The sequence below is a fragment of the Triticum dicoccoides genome, chromosome 7B (genome assembly GCF_002162155.2).
Source record: "Triticum dicoccoides isolate Atlit2015 ecotype Zavitan chromosome 7B, WEW_v2.0, whole genome shotgun sequence".
In the NCBI taxonomy this organism is placed as follows: domain Eukaryota; kingdom Viridiplantae; phylum Streptophyta; class Magnoliopsida; order Poales; family Poaceae; genus Triticum; species Triticum dicoccoides.
This window is the reverse complement of record NC_041393.1, coordinates 150668272-150685319: the sequence shown is the minus strand read 5'-3', so window position 1 is coordinate 150685319 and position 17048 is coordinate 150668272. Positions and strand designations below refer to the sequence as shown.

General features: G+C 42.7%; 1 pseudogene; it reads left to right on the top strand.

The window, feature by feature from the left end:
- The first annotated feature begins 4387 nt into the window (after positions 1-4387).
- Positions 4388-16184, top strand: LOC119338752 (annotated as a pseudogene).
- The last annotated feature ends 864 nt before the right edge of the window (positions 16185-17048 follow it).

Below are 17048 nucleotides of genomic sequence, written 5' to 3'. Positions count from 1 at the left end.
CTCTGAAACCTCCTTAAAAGGAGGGGCGGTGGGGTAAGGTAATTGAAGCAACTAGCCAGTATTAATATTAGGCATAAGCATAATAGACTGATGCATCCGAAGACGGTGAATCTAGAATAGAGGCCGGGTGGGGAAGCAAAAGATGCAAGAGAGCCTTTTTCCAGGAAGGAAGGGACGGCCGAGAACGATGTCCTTTCTCGTGCCTAGTGCCTAATGCCTAAGCGGGAGCGCCCCTTTGTCTGCTACTTTACACTAATCCTTGAACGTGTCCTGTCGGCTCTCCTCGAAACTATTTCGAAGTTTTGAATTCCATTTCTATGGATAGGTTCTAAGCATATGAGAGAAAGGCGGATGAAAGGCAGTGACCCTAAGTTCCGAATCTTTCCCTGAATAAGTAAGGTTTTGGGGAAGTTAGAAGCCTTTCGGGCTGAATAGGGGGAGTGAGAGGGTGTAGTGTAGTAAAGGAGGTGGGCTTAGAGCCAGCAAGCAAAGTAAGGAAAAGCTTTATCACAAAGAGGGCAGATGAATGAATTGGTTCCAGGGTATGCCTTCCGAGGTATGCCGGGCAATAAGTGCAAGGAAGGCTACGGGAAGAGTTTCAGGACTAGGCCAGAGGACTCCTGTCCATAAGGCTAGGAAGGCAGGAGAAAAAAGATTGAACTAGCCCATGCATCTGCTCCCCTCTCAATCCACCAATAACTCCCATCTCCCAGCATCTCATTCCCCCACCCCTTCGTCGAGAGCAGCCAGCCCTTCTCAATAGAATCCATGTGCCATTGCCTGAATGTCAATCTGCCCCTCCTGTCCGAAAAGAAGCATATCCAAATAAAGGTACCAAGGTAACCCTTAGAGTCAAAGCATTTTTCGCTATTAAGGACTTACTGAAAAAGGCTCAAAAAAACAGGAATCAGTTGGAGGAAACTAAGGACTAGGTTCACATTATCAGTGAGCGCGGATAAGAACTTTTCCTAGAATTCCACATCCCATATTGACTCTACCATCCCCTAACGTTGGCCACTAAGTCCAATCTGACCTATCTCAAATAAGATCTTTTAGGATCAATTGGTTAGGCATCCCTCTTCTTTATTTGCATAAGACCACTAGCCATCTAGTGTTCGCTATCCTTCATCTTTCGATTAGCGAGATGATCTTAAAAACTACAAGCCTGAAATTTGCCTTTCTTAAGACCCTGTTGAACATATTTTCCAAATGTTCCATCATTGGGTATAAGTAGAATCTTCATAGCCCAAAAAAAACATAGTCAAAGTCAAACATTTGTCGGTGGCACAGGGTTGTGTTTGAAGAAATGGAGTTTCGTTGTTCATCACATGAAACTCTGCACTTAGGGATCAGCCTCACAAATATGCTCTTCGAGCTTTGAAACCGTCTTCTTTGTGGACTCGGCTGTAGGCTATACATCCATGGCTTGTTGAGATCCCCTCCCTCCTTCCTTTCTCACTATAAAAAGCAGTAGTTGTCAATCGACGACCAGTTATCAATCAATTTGATGAAGGTAACAATATCCTCCTTGAAATCCATATAATCATTCCCTGGAAAATCAACCAGATTCTCCCTCCTCTTATGGCTCAAAGGCTCAACCTGGCTAGTAAGTCGTCATAGGAGAGGAGCACTCATTCATCTTGTGGTGGGCTGGCTTACTACTCCCCGATATTAGCTCTCAGCAGTTAAGCAATTCCAAAATCAGTTTGTTGCCCTGCAAAGTATTTGACCTTGGGTATATGAGTAGGAGACTTAGGACAGTAGAGTCGATAGGCAGTAGGGTAAGCTACCGGATTGACAGACAGTTATTAGGACAGTGGGTAAGCTACTTAGGCTAGGGAATAGGTACACATAGGTCAGATACGAGGGCAAGTCTCAATAACCAAAGTAGGAGTTAACGAGTGACTTTCTTCTTCTCTATTCTTTCTTACTAGACTGGACGGATTCCTTTCTATAAACTGAGTTAATGGAGTCAAGAAAGAAGCTAGTACAGTAGGCATTCTTATTCCGTAAAATAAGTCACTGGTAGGCAAGACTTTCTCTCGAGAGTCAAGCTTCGAGACGACTTTCGCAAATGTTCAATCTTGCGAGGCGTATGAGCCAGATTTTTAGTACTCTCCCGACCTGTTAGAGGCCACCCTAATAAGTGGAGATTGTCGGGAAAACGTTTCTCAACAAGACAGTAACCAACTCGAAAAAGGAGACGCTGGCATAACAAGTGGTGATCTCTGTACTAGAATAGAAGCCCTGCTAATTGTGAAGAACCCACAGCCGGGAGCGTTAGCAACTGGATTTTACCACACTCCGTTATACCCTCCCTTGGGGGATGGCTTGGTGCTAATGTAGGACTTTCGGATACCTTCCGCTTGCTGTTTTGGTCCAGACTGATTGGCCATAACTTCTACTGTGATTTAGTTTGGAGCGGTCTTGCTCTTGTTGTTCCGTTGTTGCCCATCCTATTCTGATATTTAGAACCAAGAGGTACTGGATTCTCTTTCGGATAGGCCCTGAAAGGAGAAGAAAGGCTGAAATGCCAACGGACGTCTGTCTATTCTCTAATTCACCCGATCCCTATCCGCTTTCCAAAAAAGAAGAATGCATGAACCACGACAGAGGAGAAAGGATGGATCACCTGCCGATCATTTACAAAACTATGCCAGAAAGGATATAAAGATTGACCGGTACAAAAGCCATCTCCATCAATCTACGCTCATTAAGGAGAGGGTTCCTTAGAGAATAAAATGGGGAGCGAACGAAAAAGATGTGTGGCTGAGGTGTTGGGATCCCCCAATAGAGAAGGACAATGCAGAAAGGGATTTCAGCCAGTCCTTGCCTATTACTGGGCTGGTTGTTTTGTCACGGTCCGATTAGTAGAAGGTGAGTGAGTAAGACGAGGCCCCCGAAGCGTAATGTAGAGCTATACTGCTCTTGTTTTTCCTTCCGCCCTGCTTAGGAGAACTTTGTCTAGAACCCACTTTAGCTAGCTTTCAAGGATACCATTACAGATGAGTGAAGCGAGTATACCGTTTTTGGAGCTCCCGAGGTAGCACGGTAGCAGAAGCCCTTTCTAGTTCAAGCAGTTCCAATTCCTATTCTTCTTCACCACTTACACCACACTCTATTGGTTTGCCTTGTGGTGCCTTTCGATCAAGGTCTACTTTGGTTGATCCACTTTATTCTACAACACGTTATCTGCATCGAAGTTAGCCAGGTTCCTACAGCTTCTTGATATTATGGATTTTGCAATCTCTGAACGCCAGTACAACCAACGGATACTACTTAACATAAATAATAAGTAGAAATGGACAAACGAGTGTGGCTACATAGAGTGAGGAAAAAAAACATGGTGGTACCAGCATTGCGTATCACTCACTATGCTTTATGTAATATGGCTTAAGCAATGGTAAAATGGGAGTCCTGAGAAAAGCACATATGATCGGTATGAATGAAAGATACATCCGTCTTTTCTTGTCCTTCGATGGTTAGGTATCCGCTCGTTAGTTCAGCGCCGCATAAATATTGACTTTAAAAGGGGCGACTCCCGCCTGTGCTTAAGTTGTTTCAAGCTTGTAAAGACTCGCGATCAGAAGATTGACCTGGTTTTCTTTCAGCTGAAACTCTACCTAATGGTTCAGATTCCCCGGGTCCATGGGTCCATGGCCGCTTAGCTTAGACATCCTTGTTAGAGACATGAATGCGGGGTTCGGTTTCCAATTGATTTGTAATCACCAGGACCTCCCCTTATTGGATTTTCTCCACTTTTCTAGTTGTTGTGGAAAGAATGTTGAGCAAATGAGTTTAAGGGGTGGTTTTCTGTTTACTTTTTTTCAGCCTACGTCGTCTCTCTTCCAGAACCTCACAATCATCAGTGTCTGAAGTTTCATAATGAATATTGGTTTCACATTTTATTGCTTACGTGAGGAAATATCAATTTGGAACTCGAATTTGTATTTGAGTTATGATGAGGAGTGAGGTAGATTCGCATTGTTGAAGAAACCTAAGAAAAAGGATGCTGCTATGGCTTGCTTGTGGCTCTTTCTTCTATTGGCTAGTCTCAGGCATGATAGTTTCCATTTCTTTTGGAAAGCAAGTGCGGCTCAGTCATAAGTGTTAGTAATAGCATGAAGTAAGTTATCGGTAGCCGACATTAGGTAAAAGGAAAAGCTTCTCAAAAGCATCTAGAAATGTCATAGAATGGTGATCGAGATCACCTTCACGGGAATCATCCTTTGAAAATTGGGGGAAGGGAACCAATCAAGTCACCAAGAAGTTCCCGAAACTTGGTTTAGTATTAAGGTTCTTCTCTTCCAGAGTTTAGTATTCAAGTTCTTCTCTTCCAGCCCCCTGGCCCCTCTCTGATAAGTCAAGTTTTCAAAACGAAAAGCAAATGAAAAATATGGTTCGATGGCTCTTCTCCACTACCCGCTTTACTACTTTCTATTTTTTCTTATGTATTAAGTTTCCCTTAATATATAATTGGATATTACTTTCGATTTGTATATTTTTATTCCTTTGTCATTTTATATTATGCCTAATACCTATTTTCAATCTTTTTATTTCGTGCTTCGTCGGCCCCTCCTTTCTGATCACTCTCCCGCCAGAGATTCAAGACCCCCAGGCTCTAGCTCATTTAGCAGGGCTAAACTTCTATCTGAGTCTTTACGAGCAGGATCCGGGATGGGTTACGTTCATTCAGAACGAGCTTAATCACAATACCCCCCTGGAAGACATACTTGGGCGGCTTAAGCTCTTCCTAATGGAAGAAAAGCTCTCTTCTATGCGACAAGATGTCATTCAGGAATTGGTGGCGCTTTATCAAAGATTATGGCCTTATCTACCGATCGAGCCCTACTTGGTCGATGAAGCGCTTCATTCCTATCTGGACCATATTCACGCAACTGATTCTTTCACTGTTCTCCAAGCGTCTTATCAAGATCTGCGGAAGAATGAGGGAGGATCTGTTTTTTTCGTAATGTTGTTTCCCACAACCGGGATCTCCTTGAGGCGGAAAGCTACGCAAGGAGGTGCCTGGAAGTGGAATAGAGGATCCGGTGGGAAGAAATCACCAAGATCAAGGCAAGTCTCGAAAGAGCTGAGCACGAGCATGCTCTCGACTTGTTTAAGTCATAGGATCTTAGAAGGGAATTAGAAAAAAAGAGTGGGGTAGCTCAGTAATTATGATTCTTTTCTCTTCCAACCCCCCGGCCCCTCTTTGATAAGGAAAGTTTTCATTTCTAAAATTAAAAATGACAAATATGGTTCGATGGCTCTTCTCTACTAACCACAAGGATATTGGGACTCTCTATTTCATCTTCGGTGCCATTGCAGGAGTGATGGTCACATGCTTCTCCGTACCGATTCGTATGGAATTAGCCCAACCCGGCGATCAAATTCTTGGTGGGAATCATCAACTTTATAATGTTTTAACGGCTCATGCTTTTTTAATGATCTTTTTTATGGTTATGCCGGCGATGATAGGTGGATTTGGTAATTGGTTTGTTCCGATTATGATAGGTGCACCTGACATGGCATTTCCACGATTAAATAATATATCATTCTTGTTGTTGCCACCAAGTCTCTTGCTCCTATTAAGCTCAACCTTAGTAGAAGTGGGCAACGGCACTGGGTGGACGTCTATCCGCCCTTAAGTGGTATTACCAGCCATTCTGGAGGAGCAGTTGATTTAGCAATTTTTAGTCTTCATCTATCACGTATTTCATCAATTTTAGGTTCTATCAATTTTACAACAACTATCTTCAACATGCGTGGACCTAGAATAGATTACCACTTTTTGTGTGGTCCGTTCTAGTGGCAGCATTCCTACTTTTATTATCACTTCCGGTACTGGCGGGGGCAATTACAATGTTATTAACCGATCGAAACTTTAATACAACCTTTTTTGATCCTGCAGGAGGGGGAGACCCAATATTATACCAGCATCTCTTTTGGTTCTTTGGTCATCCAGAGGTGTATATTCTCATTCTGCCTAGATTTGGTATTATTAGTCATATCGTATCGACCTTTTCAAGAAAACCGGTCTTCGGGTATCTAGGCATGGTTTATGCCATGATAAGTACAAGTGTTCTTGGATTTCTAGTTTGGGCTCATCATATGTTTACTGTGGGCTTAGACGTTGATACGCGTGCCTACTTCACTGCAGCTACCATGATCATAGCTGTGCCCAGAGGAATCAAAATCTTTAGTTGGATCGCTACCATGTGGGGAGGTTCGATACAATACAAAACACCCATGTTATTTGCTATAGGGTTCATCTTTTTGTTCACCATAGGAGGGCTCACTGGAATAGTTCTAGCAAACTCTGGGCTAGACATTGCTCTACATGATACTTATTAGGTGGTTGCACATTTCCATTATGTACTTTCTATGGGAGCCGTTTTTTGCTTTATTTGCTGGATTTTACTATTGGGTGGGTAAAATCTTTGGTCGGACATATCCTGAAACTTTAGGCCAAATACATTTTTGGATCACTTTTTCGGGGTTAATCTAACCTTCTTTCCCATGCATTTTAGGGCTTTCGGGTATGCCACGTCACATTCCATATTATCCAGATGCTTACGCCGGATGGAATGCTCTGAGCAGTTTCGGTTCTTATATATCCGTAGTTGGGATTCGTCATTTCTTCGTAGTTGTCGCAATCACTTCAAGCAGTGGAAAGAACCAAAAATGTGCGGAAAGTCCTTGGGCTGTTGAACAGAATCCAACCACACTAGAATGGTTGGTACAAAGCCCTCCGGCCTTTCATACTTTTGGAGAACTTCCTGCGATAAAAGAGACAAAAATCTAGGCGCATATACATCCTAACTATTGCCTCTTTCTGGCTCCATATTGAAAACTCGAATTGGATTTTGTGTCGGCTGGCCGGCAGGACCGCCAGCCCGCAGATGTAGGGAGGTCTCCTCTTGAACTGAGAAATCAAAGTCGCGATCTGATAGGTATCTATCCAGACGAAAATCCGGAAAGCGCTGGTTCAATCCCGGCTCGTGACACGCGAGGTATGCTCGCTAGCAGAAAAAAGGAAAGGGAAAGATGTAATATGCGTTTATGTAGCTATCAGTCAAAGAGCATCCTCTGTGGCTCCCCATACCAACATCTCAGCTGGTCGCTCCAGCTACAAGCTTGGAAGGAGATCCTCCGCGGTATGTATGTTTTTTCACACATAAACTTACTTACTTTGTTATGCTTTTCCACTTTTTACTTTTTTAACACATTTTTATTAACATGCCATATGTTTCATCTTATGTTCTAGACGGAACAGAATGCAAAATAAGGTATGCCATCTTGCAGACATATCTCGAATGTCTAATTATTTTTGATCGATGTATAATGTGGACATACATGTATTAAACCACTACTCTAACTGCTATAATAAGGTTTTTACTGCCTGTTGTGACCACATCCGGCCAACCAATCGGTGATGCCGCTGGCACGATCGCAGCAAACTGTGCTTGACGAGCGTCATTTTGACTTATTTATTAGCTAGATTCTTCATTTGTTTTTAGTTTATGTTGTGATGGAACGCTAAATTATCTATCCTTGAGTGTGATTGACATGTACTAAATTTATGTTTGTTTCATACCTCCTATATCTTTGCCTCGTACATTTATTATATTTACTGCAAATTGAAATCTGCGTTACCTACTTGCTTGCGATGACAACAAGCAAAGATTTGCTTGTATAGTAAATTGTTCATATACTTATTTATAATCAACACTTTTCTGCAAGCATTAACTTTATGCAAATAACTGAATGCCAAATGGAACATTTATTGGCCATAGAGAAACACGTGGGCTCAGTTGGTGAGGACTCAAGAGGCCAAGGATGTAAGGTAGCCATGTTGACAACGTGATCGGGAAAGGCGCGAGGCTTGCGAGTATTATCCCGTGTGTGAGTAATCGTAGGATGAGTGGCTTGAGTTGATGAAATGGGGGCTGATGTTGTCGGATCAGTGGAAGTAGAAGGTCCTGGAGTTAGTGGATCGGGACCAGGGGTCAAGGCTGCTGTACTGGGTCCGCGGGATGAGCAGGTAGGCTGGAACCTGAGGAGGTATAGGTAGGCTTACTGAATTGGTAACCGATCGGGCAATTCGTTAAACGATATCTGTATTATGAGTACCACTTCTGAACCATACCGCTCTTCTGGTAAACGGTCTGAATCCGTAAAAAATGAGTTCCTTCTTCAAATCCATCGGTCACATCCGCCATGCTGTCTCAATCGGTCGAACTGTATTGGTCAACTACAGGAAACTGGCTTGGTAAAGGTCAACGGTCCTGTTCAAGCATTGGTGCATAACGGGAGGCTAGCTCAGTAGATTAGTTCTTTAGTTTAGGAGTGAATGCTTTGCTTTCTTTTCTTTGATCTACTCATTCATGAATTCCATCAAAATAGTAAATAGAAAGAATTTCAAATCACCAATCATACATAATATGCAATTGTTGTGAACGAAAGAGATATCCGATTTGAGAGTTAGGACCTTAAAGCTGATTATGGTGAATCCGGTTATAAGACTGGCAAAGCTTCTTTGCTCTAGGTAGAGGTGGCTATGCTTTTCATTTTCTTTGATCTTTCCGCGAGGGCCTCCGCTTTCCTCGAGGGAATACGACGAGCACTCATCTCCAGCATTCAGGTGGTCCTATCATCTCTATTTCCTCCCGACATTTCCTTCTCTAGTGAGGGAAGCCATAATCAGTCAGTCAGAAGTATATCTATAGGGAGTTTCTAATAAGAGAACTGGATGTGCGAAACTTGTGTCAAGAGGGGTGTAGAAAGGAGAAAAAGCATAGTTCAAACTAGCCTCATCACAAAAAAAAGCCCATGATCAAATGTCTTCTTTGAGGTGGCACAAAGACGAAAGTAATTAGTTCAACAAGGCCGATGATAGAAGGGTTGGGCCTAATTAATTGTTCTGGTATAGAGATGAATGCGAGGATGGGGATAGCGCATTGAATGGTTTGAGGAAGTAGTTAAACAATGATAAAATTTTGCACAGATAATGCGGGATGAAAGTTCGATATGTTCCTAAAAATATGCTAATTTGAAAGGTAGGAATTTTTATGGTGACCTATGAAATATGAAATCAAAAATGCCAACCTCAAAAGGAGTAGGCGATCTCACTGCTTAATGCGAAAGTGCCCGTCTGGTCGAAGTAAGAAATAGCATTAGATACTGGTCAAACAGCAGACCCGAGCATATGGAGGAAAAGTGGAAAGTGGATTCCAGGTTCGAGAGGTTCCTCCGTCTGCCTCGGCTCCAAGGCGGCTACCAACCTCGTAAGCAAGCGGTCTGTTAATGATACTTAATGAAAAAGAGATCGGCTCTTGGATGATATATTTGGTTATAATAAAACATTCCTTATGTTAGAAACCGATTCAATCGACTACTTACTGAAATGAAATAAGAACCCTCTTTGGGAGAAGTTCTCATTGTGATTAGAATGACCAGCACGGAAGCGGTGATCTTCTAGATCTGGCTCATAAATAGGCCTTGGCTCCGCGGCAAGTCCTTCTTAAGCATGTGATGGAGCTCAAAAATGGTGTTAGGCCGTGAGGGCAACTGATGACCATTCGGTCTATTGATAGGACAGTCACTACCGAAACCCCTTTCTATGTCCTTACGAAGATGGAATACGATCTTAAACTTAGACGCATTGCTAACCGAAGGCAAAAACCAGGGATTTTTTGAGTATGTACCTCGATTTCCAACGGGAAATTCATATCTAATAGAGGACTAGATCAATGCTTTAATGCGAGGGGAGGGTATCTACCGATGCGGCCAAAGAGCAAGTGGACTGAACTGCTCTCCCTTACTATGAATAAAACGGTGAATAGAACCGAACACTTGAAGCTCTAATTACTAGTATCTTTGGATACGGAGACCGAGGAAGAGTTCCTCCAATCTCTTTAAACACACTCTAATTGGGGGTCCAGATTCTAGGTCGGAACCCGCGTTATCCCTTGTTTAAGCGGAATAGATGAGATCCATGGCTATATACCTCGTAACTAACAGAGGCAGACCTGGTTTAATGATACCTTTCACAATATCATTAACCCGAACCTCGTCCTCAGCAGTCAGAGGCGTGATAATTGATGCGAACGTCCTCTTATACTAAATATCTTTTTATCAAGCTATTATGATGCTCACTTCTCTTCGGTCGGATTCCTCTCGAAGAAGGAAATTGTGCTTCTTCAGTTCTACATTCAAATTATTGTGAGTAGATGGATACCAGGCCTTTTCTGAGAAACTTGGTTTCGGAACTTTGTGGGATCCTTGGTAGAGCCATTTGGAGCGGAGGGTAATTGGTTTATGGCAAAGACTGTGCTTTCAAACACGACACCTAGGGAATGGAGGCTTTGTACATAGTTGCAAGACGTTGCTCTACAATGTCTTGGTGTTGACGCTCTGCGAGGCCTTACTGCTCCTTATCTCATTTCTTTGGAAAGGAAAACCTAATTCATACGGAACTCTTGGTACATTTCTTTTTCACTCTCGCCCCGGCGAAAGCACACAATGCAGATCCATGCATGGGAGCTAGTTCAATAGGCCTCTCGGTGAAATCGCCTACTTTACTTTTTATATGAAATTTGTTGCACGTAGATCTTCCATTTATTGGGAATTCGTTCGACGACCCTCTGATTCTAATTCACTTCCATCCTTTAGCCATGTCTCTTGATCGATACCATCCACGTGTCTTTTATTCTTTCTAAAAATAAAATGCATTGCGACTTCCTCTTTTCTGATTTGCATTCAAGTAGATAAGAGAAGCTTGTGGGGATCATCAAGAACAAACTTAGACCAGTTCATATTTGTGCCTGCACAACTGAAGAGGTCAAGAGCAATAGGCCCGGATGCGCTCACCTTGGGCCTTGAAAAGGATACAAAAATATGAGATAGAGTGGAATTGTTTTCGCTATTGCATTCCCTGTAGATCGGTTCAGCCCATTTCTTGTAGCATACATTCGAAGAGATACCATTTATCCAATCTATAGCTGTACGCTGAGAAGGCAGGGGCAGCAGACCCGACCGTTGCTCGTACTTGGTTTTCTATGGAAGGTCCCGAGTTAGCTAAAAAACTAGAAAATCAATAGCGGTCGATCTCAGGGATCAGCCCATCTAATCTTTTATTTGATTGGGAATGCGGTTTCGCTGGGCTTACTTTCTTGATGAGGTTTAAGGTATAGCAAGTAAGGCGATGCCTCCTCCCTGATTGCAGAAATTGTTGACTTTAGAAAAGGTTCAACAAGAACTATAGCAATAAAGGAGCTTCTCCAGTTCCACAGATCAAGGTACAATGGTAGAACTTGTCTCCTTGAATGGCTAACTTGGGAAGACAGACCTCTCCCTCGCTTATCGCATGGCTGTCTTTCCCCTCTACGAATGCCCGAAATCGGGTCGATTTTGAAAAACATTCCCTCCGGCTATAGGCCAAAACCACGCTCAAGTGCTTCTATAAGTTATTTTTTACTCAAAAGCCGGTTGCTTATTTATGATAAATCCGCCTCTACTATGCTCGCCATCAACTGATACTGGTTTAGCTTCAGCGGAAGGATGGGGAATCAGGAGAACATGGGGAGAGGAAGTAGCTACGCCTAACTCAAGATCTAGGAAATGCTTAGTAAGGTATCCCCGGTATTTAATGATTCTTGTTGTCCCTATATATCTGTAACGATCGCTCTAGCTCTAGGCCGTATGATCTTCGGGATGCAGAATAGGGGATCGCTTGTAAAATGGACCAACTCCGTATCAACGAATCTTCTCCGTTCTTATTTTTACCTGTTGTATTATTTCCTAGGAGGAATACAATGCTCTTCCGTTCTTTCCAATGACAAACAGGAAGTCAGGTTTCAAATGTAATTCCATGTTGGTAACTTAATTTGGGTCTGGGAGGCCGAAGCTACCGATCAAGCTCCATTTTATAGACTTTATCGCTCAGCTCTCTTTCTAACAATGAATCACTGATTTCCCCGATATTTGCCTTGGAAAGGGGAAACAAGATATCGATGGAATTTACCCACACCATCACCACTTTTGAAAGAGAAAATAAGTGTTCAGCTGACCCAAATTCCGATCAAAAAAACAAAAACTTATGGATTGAATGATTTCCACAAGCGAAATCGACTTGGAACCAAGGGGAACAAGACGAGATTCCGTGTTCACTTATCGATTCCAAAATGAATCGAATTCGTGAACTTTAGAACGATATTACTCCTCTTCCTTATGGCTCCCCTATGCCTAGTGATTTCTCGTGCTCGATTCATCCCATTCGAGTATATCTACTCGGCTATCCTTAGAAAAGTCAAAAGATAAGGAGCTCAACCTGTGGAAATCCTACTACCATTGGCTGTCACATTCGTTCCCACTTACCGCGGGGATAGATCAAGTAACTGGTGATTCTTTTCAAGGTCAGATGCTTTTTGGGCTTATTTTCTAAAAAATCTTCATTTTGATCGAAAAAACCCGGGGTTAGGCGAATGCGCGGGTACTCTTGATCTGGATGCTCCATGTAAATTTCCTCATCCAACTCCCCATTAAGGAAAGCCGTCTGCCCATCTGATGAACGAGAAGACCGTGCGAGGCATCCCGTGATAGTAGTACTCCAATGGTGATAAATCTAGCCACATATGAGTAAGTATCAAAGAAATGCCTACTTTTGCTACTATGCGGATGGAGGACTTTTGGTCCTGGCATTACGAGAAATCGGGACAGTTCTCTGTCCGTTCTGCTTACCGGATGTTGATAAAAATGAAGCAGCGACGGGGTACCCGTGGATCCACTATGCAATACACCACTCGGGTAGTGTTGCCATAGGCGACACGCAGAGCCCGCACCGTCAGATGGGAGAGCGCGAACGGCGTTTGGACAAAGTCAAGAACGGGGGACCTTGAAGGATCAGGAAGAGAAACATCTGAGCCACCGTCAGACTCATCACCATTGGGGCGAGCATTGTCAGGCGCCTGAATAGCATGGGATCAGTCCATCATCGCCCGCAGCTTCACTTTACTTCACTTCAGCTCAGCATACTAGGGAGACCACGGGGAATGTGAGAGTACTGACATATGACCCAATCACGACAAAGCCTTGTGCTGCAACAACTGTGGCTAGGGATAAGAGTTCCTCGGCTACAACTTCCAATAACTAAGCTCGGGTAAAAGTATTACTTAGCGGGTCTTGGTTGAATAGTGGATCTTGGTTGAGAAACTCATAGATAGAGATTGATCTGTTTGCTCTCTGCTTAGTGGTTTCTTACTCAGTCTCCTCATCTAAATAGATGGTCACACGCTTCAACTAGAATCCAAACCATAGTAGAACGGGGGCTCAAAAGGAAACTTCAGAGCTGGAATATATAATCTCCAGTAGTACACTTAGCCCTTCGGCCTTATTTCAAATTGAACATGAATTTCAGCACATTTTGGCGTTATTATATTAACATAAGCATTGAACACTGACGGCTAGCCCATACATGCAAACACAAGAAATCAAACCAAACAAAGACACTTAGCATAGTAGTAGATCGGAATCAAACTAAGACAAAGAACACTTGACATGAGAACAAATGTCTCCAGACACTTATTGAATTTAAACCAACCTTAGAAAACTAAAAAGAGTCTACAGACTCTTCTATTCTAGCGAGATGCTAGACGAATAAAGAGCACTTGCTGCTCCACCCGCAGCGCTTCCTGCCTCTCCTCCAAACCCTCTATGCGCTCTCTGGTAGCGCGAATGCACGCTTCTTTCTTTGCAGGATCCATTGTTCTAACACTTCTCAACTGGTTGTTTAGCACTCTACGGTGCCCTTCAATCTCATTTTGCAGTTGCTCCGTTTTGGTAGCAATTGCAGAAATACTGTTTGCGGTTGCAGCATCCATAGCAATGCGTGCTAGTACTCAATTTCTTTGTGATGAAGTGAAGATATCTATATACCATTTATAGAGTGGTAGAGTAATATCGACATGCAATACGAATTTCGTGGCTGCATGCAGCCTTTATGAACAAACAAACTTTGCAAAGCCGTTTCACCTAATCGATTCCGTCGGCGGATCATCCACGTCACGAATTGAATGGCAGGCACAATTCTTACTAGTTCTCCGCCCTACTTTTTTCAGTTGAAGACTATCAGGCCTGGAAATGTTAACTTTGGACCCGAGAGACGGTTTGATGTCTCGTACATAGCCAGCCCATAAGGGTCACTGTATGTAGGTTTCTAGCTCTAAGGTCCCCACTCATCACAATCATTGGCCCTCATCCCGCATTGGAGCATAGCGTTAGTATCTTTCGGTGTATCAACAACATAGGCACCTGATCTATTTGAACTTTAAACCACAAGGGAAGTTTTCACATAAGCAACCTTTCTCCCGTTAAAAGGTGGGTACCTTTCCCTAAATCCTTCTCTCATGCATGCTATTCTCCTATTCCCCTGAAGGGCGGTATCAATACGGCAACCCGAAAGCTCGTTATCAAAGTGATCTCTTCTCAAAATCTTATCTGCCAGATGAAAACAAGTTTGTAGTAACAGGTGGCCGTTGAGCTCCTAGTTTGACTGTTGGTGCCAGACTAGAATGGAAGAATGCCCATAATACTGAAATGAAGAAGAATACCTCACTAATAAGAAATAGAGCAACACCCATTGTGCTTCCTTTCTTTTACTAGAGAGAGTAGTCCAAGCCTCTAAATATCTTGAGGGCTTTGTGTTGGATCTGATGGTTGGGCCTTTGTTCTTTGCGAGCTTTGCCTTTCTCTTTTTTGCTCTGCTGTGGAGTTCTTTGATGGTCTATATCCGCACCTCGCGCTTCTAGCCCTGTGTTGCTTCCACGTTCCTCTTGTACTCGACTCTTCCCCGATCACTCCCCAACAAAGGCTTGCTCGTCTTCGTCATAGTCCAAACTCTTTCTCGTGTGACTGTGGTGCTTTCTTGAGCGATGACTTGGGAGGGTTCCGGTCACCCCTACCCGGGAAGACAACCTCCCTCATTCACATCAGAAATGGCGAAGATTCCATTTTGGAAAGTCAATCTCTGTATAGATATAAAATAGCAAAAGTACGGTTTGGAGTCTTTTTTTCTTTCTTATTTGAAATCCAAATCGAAATGCCTCAACTTGATAAATTAACTTATTTCTCACAATTTTTCTGGTTATGTCTTCTCCTCTTTACTTTTTATATTCTCTTATTTAATAATAATAATGGAATACTTGGAATTAGTATAATTCTCAAACTACGGAACCAACTGCTTTCGCGTCGGGGGGGCGAGATCTAGAGCAAGGACCCTAAGAATCTGGAAGATATCTCGAGAAAAGGTTTTAGCACCGGTCTCTCATATATGTACTCTAGTTTATCCGAAGTATCCCAATGGTGTAAGACCGTCGACTATTTGGGAAAAAGGAGGAAAATCACTCTGATCTCTGATTTCAGAGAAATAAGTGGCTCACGAGGAATGGAGAGACAGATTCTCTATTTGATCTCGAAGTCCTCATATAACACTTCTTCCAGTCGGATCACTTGTTGGAAAAACATAATGCTCACACATGTTCCACACGGGCAAGGAATCATAGTATTATGATGAAAATGAATGGAATACTCGGCAGAATTGTCATATTCCTATTAATGATTGTGACATCTTTTATAGGATACATACCACCTTGGGGTCAGATGAGCTTTTGGGGAGCAACACTAATTACAAGCTTAGCTAGCGCCATACCAGTAGTAGGAGATACCATAGTGACTTGGCTTTGGGGTGGTTTCTCCGTGGACAATGCCACCTTAAATCATTTTTTTAGTCTCCATCATTTACTCGTCCTTGTTCTTCCTTTTGATTTAAACGTTCTCCCCCCGGGAGCTGCAGAATTCTGCAGCCCCCTTTTCCAGATCATGAAAATGTGGAGAGTGATGATTCATCAACTGATTCATCAGGGAGTTCATCTGATGATTCATCAACTGATTCATCAGGGAGTTCATCTGATGATTCATCAACTGATGAATCGGATCTTGACACGGATTATGATGAGCTAACTGATGATTCATCAATTGATTCATCAGGGAGTTCATTTGATGATTCATCAACTGATTCATCAGGGAGTTCATCTGATGATTCATCAACTGATTCATTAGGGAGTTCATCTGATGATATGGACTGCTCTGAAGGAACACCCCCCCTGAAGGGAATGAAAGCCGTCTGATAATCTTTCTATAGGTTCCCCGAAGAGAATGGAAAAATCACAGAAACACTTTCTATATGTTCTGTCATTTCGAGATTCAAAGAAGCAAGCAAGTTTTTCATATAGTTGTTTTTGTGTAGTGATCTCTGTTCATGGAGATCACAAGGCCACTGATACCCCATGTGGATAGGTGGGATAGAAGAGTGGGCGTGTGGGCTTCTATCAAAAGAGGAAAAGATATCGCCACGCTCATATCTCCCTTCTCACCTCTGGGAGGGGGAAACTAGCACTTTCGCACTAGATGGTTAACTCTACGTTTTTTCTGAAGTAGGTTGTTCAATGCTAGTTCAATGATTGAGCCATCTTCCTATCACCAATAAAAAATGGATATCATGCGTTGTGCAACCAATCCTACCCTCAGTTGTAGTAAGCTGAGTGTGATCCGCAGAGAGCAAAGTGTGTATCACATGAATTTGATAGCTCAGGCCTTGGAAGGACCTTTTTGGCACTAGACAGACTCTTTAATATCAATGGTAGCAACTATCCATTTTCTCAATCAGATTACTGCGTGTGCGCTTGTGTGCTCCAATCTTTAGTAAATAAAGCAAAGATTTCTGAGCTAGGAATCAGAGGAAATGCTCTGACTCAAATCCAGATACAATTTGATATGTCGGGGACCTGTGTGACTCCCTACATGTATTTGAAGAGTCCCTCGGGATCATATCACAATAAACTAGACTGGTCACGATGCTCCAACTAACAATCTAGAATCCATACTTGATAGGATCAAGAATAAAAAACATGATATCAAGAATAGCATATTGAAAGATCCCAATCATTTTTCTTGATAACTTCTTCAACCTACGTATTTTTCGTATAAACTGG